The sequence below is a fragment of the Urocitellus parryii genome, chromosome 10 (genome assembly GCF_045843805.1).
Source record: "Urocitellus parryii isolate mUroPar1 chromosome 10, mUroPar1.hap1, whole genome shotgun sequence".
Lineage (NCBI taxonomy): Eukaryota > Metazoa > Chordata > Mammalia > Rodentia > Sciuridae > Urocitellus > Urocitellus parryii.
In genome coordinates, this window is record NC_135540.1 from 124,372,999 (window position 1) to 124,387,746 (window position 14,748).

Consider the following 14,748-nt stretch of genomic DNA (forward strand, 5'->3'; position numbering starts at 1 on the left):
GGAACTAGAGTCCTCACTCTGAAAGCATTGGGACAACTAAATAATAACAAGTAATAACAAATGACATTGAACTTTCTCCAGGACTCTGTGGACAATCTGCTTATAGAAGTCAAGAGATACATTTAAAGTCTGGGTTAGCTAATTCTGAAGAAGCCTATGAAAAGGTGACTTCATTTGAGGAAGTGGAAATCCATCATCAATGATCCACCTATAGCTGGGGAAATCTGAAAGCATCTAGTTAGAGAGAATCAACTCTGGAGTTCAGACCCTTTGGATTCAAACATGATTGAAATCCTAGACAATCAAAATGACATTAATCAATATGTTCCAAATAACATGGCACTCCCATGTTGCTCAAGACTGTATTGAGGATTAATCAACATTAATTAAAAGGAAATACATGATTTCTTACTCAAGTTCATAGATCACAATGTGGCACCTATAGATTAATGACCTACTATTCTCCTATCAATTGAACTTTTTGGATCAGAAAAATTCAGTCACCTGCACGTGCAGAGCTGATTTAAGAACCCTCATGGAAGAGTGGTACAGAAAGCATTGGGGTCTTGCATGTACAGCTGAAGTTGTGAAGCTCTCAAACTCTTTCAGCAATACAGATGCTGAAGTCAATGATGCTTCATATAGGTGGTTATTTAAAAATTGCAACTACATCAATTTGTACATTTTTCATCTCTTTATGGTAAATACACTCAAAAATCTTTTCTCCTTGTTAATAAAAAAAGACAAGTTATTGCTTTTAAACATGTAAATGTGTTAATGGTTAGGATACTTTTAGTTTCAAGCCATAGAGAACAGTATGTCATTTGCTAAATGAAATAGGGGCATCTATTTCTAAAACTTTAGCCCATTACTAAGAAAAATGGGTTCTGTGTACAATGTTATTTAAGCAAAGAAATCTACAAGTTGGACTGTAGGAATTATGATTAAAGTGATATGCTACTTCAGTAACACTTATTTCTGACTGTGGTTTACATCGTAGGCCTTGATGAGAATGTGTGCTTGTGCAAGAAATAAACAAATATTTGTATTCTTAAACTGCTTCTGATAAGCAAAACTCTTTAATACATCATGGAGATAATGAAAACACTTCCCTCTCTTGTGGTATTGGTATCTGGAGTAACCATGTCGTAACATTTGCAACACTATTTTACCAATATGAGAAGAAGAATGGTTGCAGAGTGTGTGAATGAATGTTTGTTACTGGTCGAATGGCATAGACATCTAAACTGAAATACCTGCTTCAGCATGCTGGAGGACTTCCAGGGATATTAACAGATTAACTTTGGTTTAAGTTAGAATTCCTCACTAGTCATACATCCACCCAACTGGGCACCTTAGCATCCTTGCTCATTTCCTGTCTTTTTGAATTTCTGGGTTACTAAACATTTCTTTTTTCCCTCAATACTTTGCTTGGCTTACAATTAACTATAATTGATATGCAGCTATGTACAATTTCAAATGGAAGTTTTTAAATTTTATATCTGGTTGCAAATAGTGATGTAGTTTTAACCAGTATAAATTTGTTAAGGAATGAAAAAATCTTTGTAACTTCTGTAATAGCTGGATATGAGATATCCCCACAAATCTCCTGAAAATGCATGACATTTAGGGAAAAATTACTAGATTATGAAAGCTATAACTTAATTGATCCATCCTAGTTTCCATGGAAAGACTCAGTGGTAACTATAGTCAGGTAGAGCATGACTGGAGGAGGTGGATAACTGAGGTGTACCCTGGAAGGGTTGTTCTTCCTGTTATAGTTTAGATGTGCTGTCCCCCAAAAGCTGAAGAGTGAGTTAATGTAAGAAGGTTTGCAGGAGAAATGATTGGGCCATAGCCTTAACCTAATCAGTGAATTAATACCTGAGTGGTAACTGGAGGCAGGTGGGGTATGGCTGTAGGAAGTGATCCACTGGGGTCGTGGCTATGAGGTATATATTTGTATCTGGCCAGTAAGGTGTCTTTCTCTGCTTTCTGATCACCATATGAGCTGCTTCCCTCCACCACACTCTTCTGCCATGATGTCTAGGCTCACTTTAAGGCCCAAGGAATGGAGCCAGCCTTTTGTAGACTAAGACCTCCAAAATCATGAACCCTTAAATAAACTTCTCCTCTACAATTGTGTGGTCAGATCTTTTAGTATCAATAGTGAAAAAGCTGACTAAAACACTTCCCTACAGCTCCTTCCCCCATCCATCATGAGCTGAGCATCGTTCTTCTGTTGGACCCTTGCATCATGATGTGCTGCCTCACATTGGGCTCAAAGTAATGGAATTGGCCATCTACACACTGAAACCTCTTAAGCCATGAGCCACAAATAAATTTTTCCTCCTCTAAGTTGTTTGTTTTTGGTGTCTTGGTTACAACAATGAAAAAACTAAGAAGAAGAAGGAGGAGGAGGAGGAGGAAGAAGAAAAGAAATTGGTATGAAGAACAGGGTTATAGCTCTGACTAATATGGACATGTGATTCAGAAACACTGGGAAGTAGTTTGTGAAAGTTTATAGATACAAGCTGGAAAAGATAAAGAATATTGTAAATGGAGCTTAATGGTGAATTCTTGTGGGAGCTCAGAAGACAAACTGTGCTCATGAGCTTTAAGAGGGAAATGAGAACTTTACTGAGAATTGAACAACAGGTCATGTTTATTATGTTTTGACAAAGAAATTGTTTACATTCTTCCCATGTCCTGAAACTCTGAGACTGAATTTAAACTGATGGACTAATTAATCTGGCAGAGGAAATTTCAAGGTACCAGAGCATTTAGTCAGTGTCAGGGATATTGTTGGAAGCTTTTAGCCAGATTTACTGACCAAAATGACAGCCAAAAGCAAAGCTAAAATATTTCAAAAACTTGCAGTTTGATCATAAAATTGAATGAAAACCACATCCCCCAAAATGTGTCCTTGTTGAAGATATTGCAGCTAGTAAAGAGATTTTAAGTGCTTTTGCACAGAGACACTAAGAAAGATGGCTTGATGGCATCTCAGGAATTTGCAAGACTACACCCCCTATAGGTTTCTGGTCCAGAAGACTTTATTTGAGAAGAGATCATGGAGGCACTATGTTTGCTTTCTGTACACTGAGCCCTCTGAAACCATGAGCCCCGAATAAATTTTTCCTCCTCTAAGTTGTATTTTAGCCATGTTGTTTGTCACATGGCAAAGTGTTCATAATTCTAAGACCACATACCAGTCAGGTTCCTCTAGAAAAAGACAAGTAGGGGGAAAAACAAGAAAAATAATATATAAATGAATATTATAGGAGGTATATTATATTGAATTCCATGATCAGAAGCGGGGTGGTCCTGTAGTAGCTGACTACACACTGGAGAGTAGAGGAGCCAGAAGCTGGAGTCTTACAACTAATGATGCAACATTAGTCCAAGATTGAAGGCCTGGAAGTTCCTGGAGAAACACTACTGAGGATTCACTTTTCCACCTTTTAAATTGTTCTTCTCAGGTCTTTTAGTCACAGCAATAAAAAGCTGACTAAAACACAATCTATGGACTGAGGCCTCTGAAACTGTGACTCCCAAATAATGCCAAAATACTGGACAAGAACCCCTTAGAGGAGAAAAATTTTATTTTGGTTCACACTTCCAAAGGTTTAGCCATCTGAGTCTACTGCTTGGGGCCATGATGAAGCATCCCATCATAGCTAAAGGGCATGGCTGAGGAAAGCTGTTCAGGATATAGAGGATGGGAATCAGAGATGGGGAAAGGGCCACAGGTAAAATGAACACTTCCAGGTCATGCCTCTGGTAACTCACTTCCTCTAGCCATGCCTCACCTGCTTACAGTTAACACCCAATCAATCCATTCACACCAGAATGGATTGATTATGTTACAACTCTCATAATCCAGTAATTTTACCTCTGAATATTTCTGAATTAACAGAAACTTTTGGGGCATATCTTATATTTGAACCATTACAATATACAAATTAAAAAAAAATATTTCAAAGGTTCAGCTTCCCAGGAAGGAGTGCATTCTGCAAGAAGAGTAACTAACTGTATTATTAAGGAATGGAACAATCTTAGGTGTAAAAAGTGATGACTTCAGTACCTTTGCAAACAAATTGTTTCTGCAAGACTAAAGCCAAAAGAAATTGAACGTAGTTACTGTATTCTGACATGTTTTTTTGTCACATGGCAAAGTGTTGACAACTCTAAGGCCACATACCAGTCAGGTTCATATATATACATAATTACATATATATATATATATATATATATATATATATGTATATATATATATATATATATATATACATATATACGAATGATTATAAAAGAGGGTATATTATATCAAATTCCATGATCAGAAGCTGGGTGGTCCCATAGTAGCTGACTGCACACTGGAGAGTAGAGGTCCCAGAAGCTGGAGTCTCACAACTAATGATGCAGCATCAATCCAAGATTGAAGGCATGGAAATTCCCTGGAGAAACACTAGTGAGGATTCATGTTGGAAGGTAAAGAAGCCAGTGATGTCCCCAGCTGATGGCAGCAGCAACAGACACATTCACTCAAGAAGAATCTTGTTTGCAGCACTGTGACTTCTTCCTTCTTCTGCCTTTTGTTATCTGGGCCCTCAGCCTATTATATGGTGCTCACCACATTCAGGTGGGTCTCCCCGCCCAGTTTTCTGTCCTATATGCCAATTGTCTTTGCAAACACCCTCATAGACAGACCCAGAAATCCTTTAATCCTAGGCATCTCTCAATCCAATTAAATGGGCAATTCAGATCAACCATTACAGACTGCTCTACACACATACCTCAATATGACAAATAAATGGAGAGATTGGTAGCAGCTAGATTTCACACTGTTGAAGTGAGGTTGTCAGATAAACTAGGGGAGAAAGCTAGAATGATTCATATGCTGTTAGAGTTGGAATATTACTAGGAACCCATATTTAGCTAACATAATTACAGATGGTTAGATTTTGAAGTATTATAGTTACGTTTATACACAAATTAGTATACTCCCACAAGTAAATATCTCCCAGTACAGTGTGAATGTACAGCATCTAGATTTTGATTTTCAATATCATCCTCCCAAGGAACCAGAACTGGTTAAAAAAATTGGCTGATTCAAGGAACACAAGACTGAGTTTTGTTTTGTGGTAACAGGAAATAAAGTTAAGTTCAAAGAAAACACATATATGCACAATTATGGGAATATGCCAAAGGGGAACAAGAACCAACTGAATGAACTTCCAATGACCAAAGCTGAAATATTTAAAGAAAAAAAATGAATAAATAAGTACATCAATAAATAAAATATTAGGTTGTAACCCAAACTAGAAAACAAATGCTATGCATCCATACTGATATAAATAAACAGCTGAGTAAATAAAGTAAATTAAAGTCAATGGGAAAATTTATCAGGTTGACAAAGTCCAGATAAATGTGTGGATTTCTCAGGGCTTCATTCATACTAGGCAAGCACTCTATCACTGAGCTACATTCCAAACAGGATATTGCTTCTTGATGGAGAGAGAACATAATCCCTACATGCAGCTACTCAGAAAGAATCCCACCTAAAGAAGAGGGTATGGTTAGGGAGGGAGGATAAAAGTAACTGTACAGTGGGGAAACCTGGCAAATGCTTCAGGTAATGAGCATCAATATTAATAGCCAAGAATATTGTTGACAATACCCACTAAGTACCATGGGGAAAATGGTACCTCACTTTCTCTCTCTCCAAACCTGCAGCCCTGGTTTTATCATGAAATAATGCATCAGACAACTTCCAATAGATGGGTACCCTGCAAGACATCTGACTAGTACTCTTCAAAACTGCCCAGGACATCAATAAAATCAAAAGTCAGAAAACTGTCACCACTAAGAGGATTCTAAGCAGACATGTGGATGAAATGCTATATTGCATCCTGGGTGAAATCATGAGAAAGGAAAAGGATATTAGATTCAAAAACTGGGAAATATGAATAAACTGTGGACTTTAATAATAGTGCATCAATATTAGCTTATTGGTTGTCATGACCAATGATTAGTAAAATACTAATCCAAGAATATAATAAGTGAGAAAATTGGAGAAAGGGAAGAAAACATGGGAAATTTCTGCATATCCTTTCAATTTATCTATAATTCCAGAACAGCTATAACAATGAAGTCTCTATTCTAAAAAGTGAAGAGTTATAAGAAAGACTTTTATTGTTATTAATAGAATTTAGCATTTGTTTCTTAATAAATATTTATTATATATATATATATATATATATATCCATATGCAAACATCCACCTTTTGTTTTTGAATATAAAATATTATTTTGGAAATGACCATGATATTCTTGTATTCATACCTAATTACTTCTCTGTTCTTCAAGACATTATTTATCCTATGGAACATATATTTTAAATGATCACACTCAAATAGTTTAAAAAAGAAGAAGTTTATAACTTGCCCTCTACCTATCTGTACAGAACGTTATCAGTATGTATTAAAGAAATAAAGGAAAAGTCTAAAATGTGTTCATTTTCACTGTATCTCACTACCATCCCTAAAAACATGTATATAAAGCATAGCAATCCAGTGTCGATTGAAATCAATATATTGATTTGTTGAAGAAAAAATTGGACTGCAAACTATTCCAAGGCTAAAATACAAATAAGCCAATCATTAAAAAATGACAAAATCATAGAATTTGGAGGGAAATGGATGGCATTAGAGCAGATTATGCTAAGTGAAGCTAGTCAATCTTTTAAAAACAAATACCAAATGACTCCTTTGATATAAGGGGAGTAAACAAGGACAGGGTAGGGACGAAGAGCTTGAGAAGAAGATTTACATTAAACAGGGATGAGAGGTGGGAGGGAAAGGGAGTGAGAAGGGAAATTGCATGGAAATGGAAGGCGATCCTCAGGGTTATACAAAATATCATATAAGAGGAAAGGAGGGGTAAGACAAGTTAATACAAATGGAAGAAATGATTTACAGTAGAAGGGGTAGAGAGAGAAAAGGGGAGGGGAGGGGAGGGGAGGGGGGATAGTAGAGAATAGGACAGACAGCAGAATACATCAGAATCTAGAAAGGCAATATGTCAATCAATGGAAGGGAAACTGATGTGATACAGCAATCTGTATACGGGGTAAAAGCGGGAGTTCATAATCCACTTGAATCAAACCGTGTAATATGATGTATTAAGAACTATGTAATGTTATGAACAACCAATAAAAAAAAAAAAAAAAAAAAAAAGAAATCCACTACAATAAAATGGAGCGTTTGCTGCAGCAGCACACATACTAAAATTGGAACCATACCGAGAAGATTAGCATGGCCCCTGCACAAAGATGACTGGAAAATTTGTGAAGCATTTCATTTACAATAAAATAATAAAGTAAAGCCAATTAAAAGAAAAAAAAAAAAACAAATAAGCCAATCATAAAGAATCAAGAAAACTTGGTGAAGGTTCAGAGAGTATGAAAATTCTCTCCAAAGGCCTGATTAGGAAACAATGTTGAAAAGCTTAAAAGAGAGAGAACAGAAATTCGCTCATAAGAAAAACCAAGGTCAAAGAACTTTACAATTCACTCAAGATACAACTGCAAAACAAAAATAAAATAGTAAGTTCAAATGTCTCTTCTTTTAAACCTTTCTCAGTTAAGGATTCAAATAAATTTTAAATACAACAAAATTAAAGGGTATTGGTAGTAAATTCTCAAAAAAAATTTGGAAGTGCAATTTAAAATGAGAGATGAGACCGAATTTGCCGATTAATCTCCTATATTTTATATCACTTAAACATTTGATCTACCTTATTCCTCATAGAAAATTCAGGTAGGAAAAAATATTTTCAAATTTAATGAGAACTTAAAATAAGAATATTTAAAACAAAATATTTTTTGCATCATTTGAGTTCCCCAGAAAGCCAACACAGAATGTAACAGAGAGTATAAGAGGTTTATCTGTGAGAGTAAAAGACAACAAGAAGTTTTGATCCAGTAAAACCTTTAGATCTTTATGTAAACCAAACATTTGTGAAAGGAAATCAAGGAAGGATGAGTATTAGTCAATAAATACTTCAAACTGAAATGACCATTCAAACTGAAATGCAAGTCTGGTAAAATCTCATTCAACCCAAGATGAAGCTCCAGGACAAAAATGAGAGGAGACATCTCATGTTGAGGTAATGCAGGAATCCTAGTATGTCCATCTTGTTCAGTCACAGCCTGAGACATTCAGTCATAGTCTGCAACTGAGGCAGGTTCTAGAGGTACAACTAGAGGCTACCAATGAACAGTACTCCTTGCAGACATATGAAGGACACATCTTTATGGCTGCATACTCTACCCTGTACCCTGTGAGAATCCACTCTTCCATACATATTTGGAGTGCAGTACTTCCAGGGTCCCAGTGAATGTCTTTTCCAATGAAAGTGTGGCCAAATGATGACTAACAAGATGAACCAGAGCTCCTATCTCCAAAGTGGGCTCAGGAGTACAACTGGTATTCATTTTCTCCTCTGCTTCCAATCTAAATGTCCCTCACACCCAACTATCAAATCTTCAAATCTCAGTGAAGTAATTGGTTGCATGACTCAAAGCCTCACTGAGCCCATAATGACAATGTACCTCAGAACAGATTTGTTGACTTGTCTATTTAACATCACAACTTTGCAAAGATTACCAAGAATCCCTCAAGAGTTCCACAATACTGTCACAGCTCCAGGAACACAGTACTATTCTTTTCATCCGAATCCATTTTTTGTCCTCTGTGTCTCTGGACAAAGTGCTTGGAGATAGCAATTGTAACTTGAAGTACAATGGGATCCTTTTGAATGGAACTTTTCAATAGTGTTCCTTGGTACAATGAAGATTTGCCAGGTTAAGAAAGGCAAAGACCACAATATGTCATTGGTGAGATGGTGAGAGGCTACTCCTGAATCCAATTCTTGATTTCCTTCCTCACTTCCTCCCTCCCTCCCTTCATTTCTTCCTTTATTTTTCTTTTCTTGGTACTGGGGATTGAATATTGAATGTGGGGGTACTTTATAACTAAGATACATCGCCAACTCTTTTAATTTTTTTTTTTTTTCATTTTGAGACATAGTCTCACAAAGTTGCTGAGGGTCTCATTAAGTTGCTGTCTCTGGCCTCAACTTTTGATCCTCTTGGCTCAGCCTCCTGTGTTGCTGGGATTACAGGTATGTGCTACCAGCCCGTTCAGTTCTTGGTTTCTTTAAAAATCTCTTCCACTCAGGAACACAGCACTGGATACAGTCTCTGATTTCATGTGTGCACTGAATTCTGGAGGATAGCAGCTCCTATTCACAGAATATGGGCTCTCAACTGATGTTTAGTGTTTTTAGCAGACCAAACACTGCATTAGCCTGGCATGCTTTAGATGATGTGATATGTGTCATGACCAGGAACTTCTAATGTATAGACCCACTCTATTTTGTCCTTAGACATGGCAAAATTTTATATATATTTGTGGCCTGTAACATTTTTTGAGGACAATCATGCAGTTCTGTAATTATATATGCCTCTGCACAACAGCCAGAGAATATTTTCAAAATCAGATATATTGCAGCTGGCAGATTCCTGGTGGAAAGAGAGTGTCTTTCACAGTTGAGAGCTGAGTTGAAATGCTGTTAGATGCCAGTGTCTGACTGGAAGATTGCCTTGGTGAAGTCACTTGATACAGCTTGAACAGTATTGTATGCTCACAATGCACTGTCAGCTGTTGACATCTTAAAAAGAGATGACTGAGTGCCTTAAAATGCTAATGGATTTTTCATTTTCTGAAGGCAAACAACTATGTAAATTTATGAACCAATTGTTATCCCAAGTTTCTTTCCAGACCTTATTATAAAACTGATTCACTTTTGCCTTGAAAGAGGCATTCTTTAGTTGTTGTTAGTAGAACAAACTCTCATACTGACCGGACTGCAAAGCATTCTACTACTTTAAATATAGTACTATAAATAACTTTTAGAGAACAAAACTGTGTGTGGTGGAATCCACTTTGACAGCTTATTTAAAGCCCAGTTGATGATTTCAGTACAATGAGAAAATAATCAGCATATGAACATTTTATCTAAATGGTTTTCAGAAGCCAAAAATAAAAATTTGCAAAAATAATCAAAATAATTAAATATATATATTTCATTCTAAATTTGACCTGAAACCTGAGTTCTCTGCAAATGCATATATTACATGCATTGGAGTATCCTTGTCATTATCTATTGTTTTCTATTCTTACTTGATATTCAAGGGAACAAATTTCTCCCCTTTAGGAATTATATGTATATTTTTATTAGAGAATCTAGACATGAATTTGAAATAGGACTCTTTAAATCCTTTCATTGCACTATGAACTGCTGTGTCATCCAGGCAACAGATGATGTGGACTAAACTTGAAATGTGTGTCAATGTAAAACTGTCTTAATGGTTTCTATGCAGATAACATAAAATATATTCTAGATATTTCACAAAATCCACACAGAATTGGTTAAAATTTTTATTCAGTGCATAATTGTCTGAGCTTTTAAACTTGCAAATATATTTGTTGCATATTAAAATGTGTATTTTAAAGGCCTCAAAGTAGTTAACATTACAACTTTGATGAGTAAATATAAACATTTCTCTTTGCATGACCAGAGTTAATTGTAGTGTTACTAATTTAGAGAGATTTTAAATTATGTCTGCATAAAATAATTAGAAATGTTTATGAAAATTTTGAAGTGTATGCATGTATTATTGAATGTGTATTATATGTTGTTTAACTACTTTCTCCCTCTTGTTAGAATTATCAGGTCAAGGAACACCCTCATTTCAATTTTATTTTTCAAATATGTTTTTAGAATAAAATTATATGGTAATAATGTTATAAACAAATATAAATACAAAAATGACTGGTAAAGCTATACAATTACAGATTAACAACTTCGGAGCTTTATGTGTTATATCAGAATAAATAGAAATGACATGATGATGTTGATGAAGATGATCATCTCCCACCTGAGAAAGTATTCTCAAAGAGATCAAGTGACTTGAATGAGTTCAGAACTATTGTTTTATAAAGCAAATCAAGAGTTAGTTTTCTAACTTCAAAATCACAATTAATTAAATATATGAAATATACATCTTACTAGTGGAGACTGTTTAAACTTGTAGACCTAAAAATCTTGTCATGCAAGTTTATGACTAAAGAAATTGATTGAACTTGGCTAAGAGAAGCCTACGGTAGACTTGACAGTTAAAGATATTTGATAGACAGAGCATAGAAGTATTATATTTCTTCTCAAGGAAGCAAGCCTTTGCACAAATGGGTCAAAATACCTAGAAGAATTCTGTGCCTCAAAATAAGGAAGTGGTTCATAAATTAAAAGAATCTGGGAGTGGAGTTGTCTTTCCCAAGAGGCATCCTTTAATAGGAGAATTTTCAAGCAAAAATTGCTTGACCCTCTGGCAGAGATATCATAAGAAAAAAAGAAAAAAGAAAGTATTTGTGCAGTAAGTAGAATACTGGATTTTCAGGCTACTGTGGAGCTGCACAAACAAATTGTTAGAATCACAGAATATTAGAGATGAAATAAACCTTGGAAAATATACTTTTACTCCTCTCACTTAAAGAAAAGAAACTAGAACCATGTAAGTCAATTTATCTGTTCAATATCATGACATGGATTGTTTATTAGCAAAATCATAAATCATTGAACTCAAAGAACAGATAACAGAATTCTCAGGTCAACTGAACCAATAACCAGAGGTTGCCATGATTCTTTGCTAGTCTTTAGGAGGAAAAGAATTTTTATTGCGAAGTGATTCACCAGTCCTATGTGGTTTTTTAGTGAGAAATTGATGCAGCTAAGAAGTGATTGTCTTAATTTATACTGTCCCATTGGCAAAGATTTATTTTATATTTGCTATGGTTCATTTAGTGGAATCTGTAACATTCACCAAACTTAATAGTAAAGGGGAGGTCTGCCAGTATGACTTAGAATCTAATAAACACAAGACACATAACTGCAGCCATGCAGAAGCCCACTCATCAGTTCTTAAAAACCTCTTGGTAGAAAAGACCCATGGGGTGAACAGAGGAAGAGGACATGAACATATTCAGTCATGGATCCTTGAATTCATTCATGTATTTATCGAATATTTATTGATTCCCTACTATGTGCCCCACCAGGAATTTTTCTCCTCATATTTTTGCAATTTTAGGTCAACAGAACAGTATAGTACATTTCTTGATTTCTAATTATCATTTATTTCAAAGGTAAGATGAGAAACAACTCATATATTATACAGCCCATACTACTGTATTTCAAATGAAAACCCCGTAGAACAGTATTTGCACATCAGTCAGGTAAGCAGGCACCAATGTCTCAGCATATTCTGGGCTTGAGAGATTCAATAAATCTATTTAGAGATGCATAAAAAAGTAAAATGCATATGATTTCAAATGAAGGAAATAAGAACTTTTATTATGTCTATACTCTGCAATGTCCTATACTGGAAAATTTTGTATATATTATTACATATAGTTCTCAAAAAACAATAAGAAAGGGTATCGGCATACCTATTTCTCATATAAGAAAGTAAATTCTTAGGCAAATTATATGATTTTAAATGTTGAAATTCAACCATATATGCATAGAATATTATATACAATTATATATAAAATATATTATATTATATATATATTATTCAACTATATATAATATTATATGTATTATATAGTTATGTATATTATAAAAATGCATATTTTAAGCAGAGATTGAACCCAGGGGTACATCAAGCCATATCCCCAGGCTTTTTTTATTTTTTTTACTTTAAGACAAGGTCTCACTTAAGATGCTTACAGTCTGGCTTAGTTGCTGAGGTTGGCTTTGAACTCTCAATCTTCCTGCCTCAGCCTTCCATGTCACTGGGATTACAGGCATGTGATACCACACCCAGCTCAACCATATCTTCTATCTACAAATCTGTTACTTCCTAAATAAAGCAGTTGCTTTAAAAACTAGAAAATGATAAAGATACAAAGAAGAAAATTTATTTGAATGACCAGAACTGAATACCCCTTAAATAATTTCGTTAAAACCTTACAGACCTCACAAAATTATATGAGAAATATTATTCATAGTGTAAACATGTGAAACTGAAATTTAAGTAGGTTCACAAATATTCAAGTCTACAAAGCTTTTAGCTTGGTTTCAAACCGAAGTCACCCTGACTTCTAAATTTCCAGTCATTAACTATTATTCTGAACTTTAGGCTTTTCTCAGGATTTCTAACTTTTCTGCTTTTGGTTTTGGCAAAGACTTAAGGTTTCCTAGTTCTGTATCTGCTTAAAATATTCTTTCTTAGCTGTAAAACTCCATTTTTTTTTTTACCAAGCACCTGGAATAAAGCTATATTTTCCAAACTCTGTTGGATCTAGATGTGTACTCTTATGTATTCATTATCCAGTTGAATATAAGTGTAATTGTTGTGTGGCCCTTTTCCAAATAACATCAAAGGAAAGATTGAATGAATTTTGTGTCTGTTTCTCCTTTCTATCATCTTCCTCATTAGTTCCTGGACTGCAGATGTGATGGTTAACACTCTATCAATCATCTTAGACCCCATGAAAAAGATCCATATTGTATGGACAGTGGGCAGAAAGAATAAAATATCCTGAGACCTAGAAAAATTTGTAAGACTGCCAAAATAAACGAGGACTGTCTTCTCTTAACCATTTTATGCAAAAGAGAACAAAAAATATATGTTCGCTGTCATTTTTTTTCTTTTCACTATATGCAGCTCAACTTATTTAAATCACACAGCTACAAACTGATGAATAAAAAAATAACCTCAAGATTGCATCCATTTTAATTCAACAAACATTTACTGGATGGAGAACCATTCAGTGAGCTGCACTGTGGATAATACTGTAGGAAACAGAAAAGCAGCAGATCACTATAGGAAGAAACAATTCTTAGGATGCTTTAAGAAAAACTAATAACAAATTAAAACTTAGCAGTAATGAGGACGTAACTACTGGCAATGAAGTCTTCCCCAATAAAACCAGTGGAAATCATATATAGCAGTTATTTTAGACGTTTTATTTTAAACAAATGGTGTGACCTTGACAAGCAGTGATTAAAACATGGCTTAATGAATTATAAAGGTGCTCTTGGGACAGCCATCACCTATGGTTAGCTCTTCAGATTATATAGGGCCTTTGGGAAGAAGGTAGTAATTCCTATAAGAAGCACATGAGGAAAAGCATTCAGATGATTCTATCTTGTTAATTTGAGACCAGTTCACACTGACCTTCTCTTACATTCTGAGGACAAGTGCATGGAGTACTGCATACATGGCATACGTTAGGGGCATCTGAGTTGCAAGCCACTCCCCTGTGCTAGGTGTATGAGCGCACCCCCATAGGTACAGCCCTGGGCATGAGGCCATGTGTTGTAACCCCTGCACTTGTTTCATGGCCCACTCCTTGATTGGTAGCTGCAAGGACAGTTGGCCAGAAATTGTATTTGTGGTTGCCTGTAATCTGCTTAGCTACTGCCTGAGTATATATGCATGGTAAATGCGCAGTAAAATGAGAGGGGCTTCCTGCTGGGTCTCTGGAGGTCTCCATTAGCAACTCAGCAGCCACACTCTCCTCTACCCTGTTCTGTGGACCTCCTCTCTGGACGAGAGAGAACCCATGCATTCCATTTCCAGTATTAAGTGGTTGAAATGTTCCTTAATTTCTCTTAC

At 35.4% G+C, this 14,748-nt stretch overlaps 1 non-coding gene across 1 annotated transcript; it reads left to right on the top strand.

Moving 5' to 3' along the window:
* Positions 1 to 7,267: 7,267 nt before the first annotated feature.
* LOC144257363 (U6 spliceosomal RNA) lies at positions 7,268 to 7,370 on the top strand. Its single transcript, XR_013344445.1, has one exon. It is a non-coding gene; the product is annotated as a U6 spliceosomal RNA (small nuclear RNA).
* Positions 7,371 to 14,748: the final 7,378 nt, after the last annotated feature.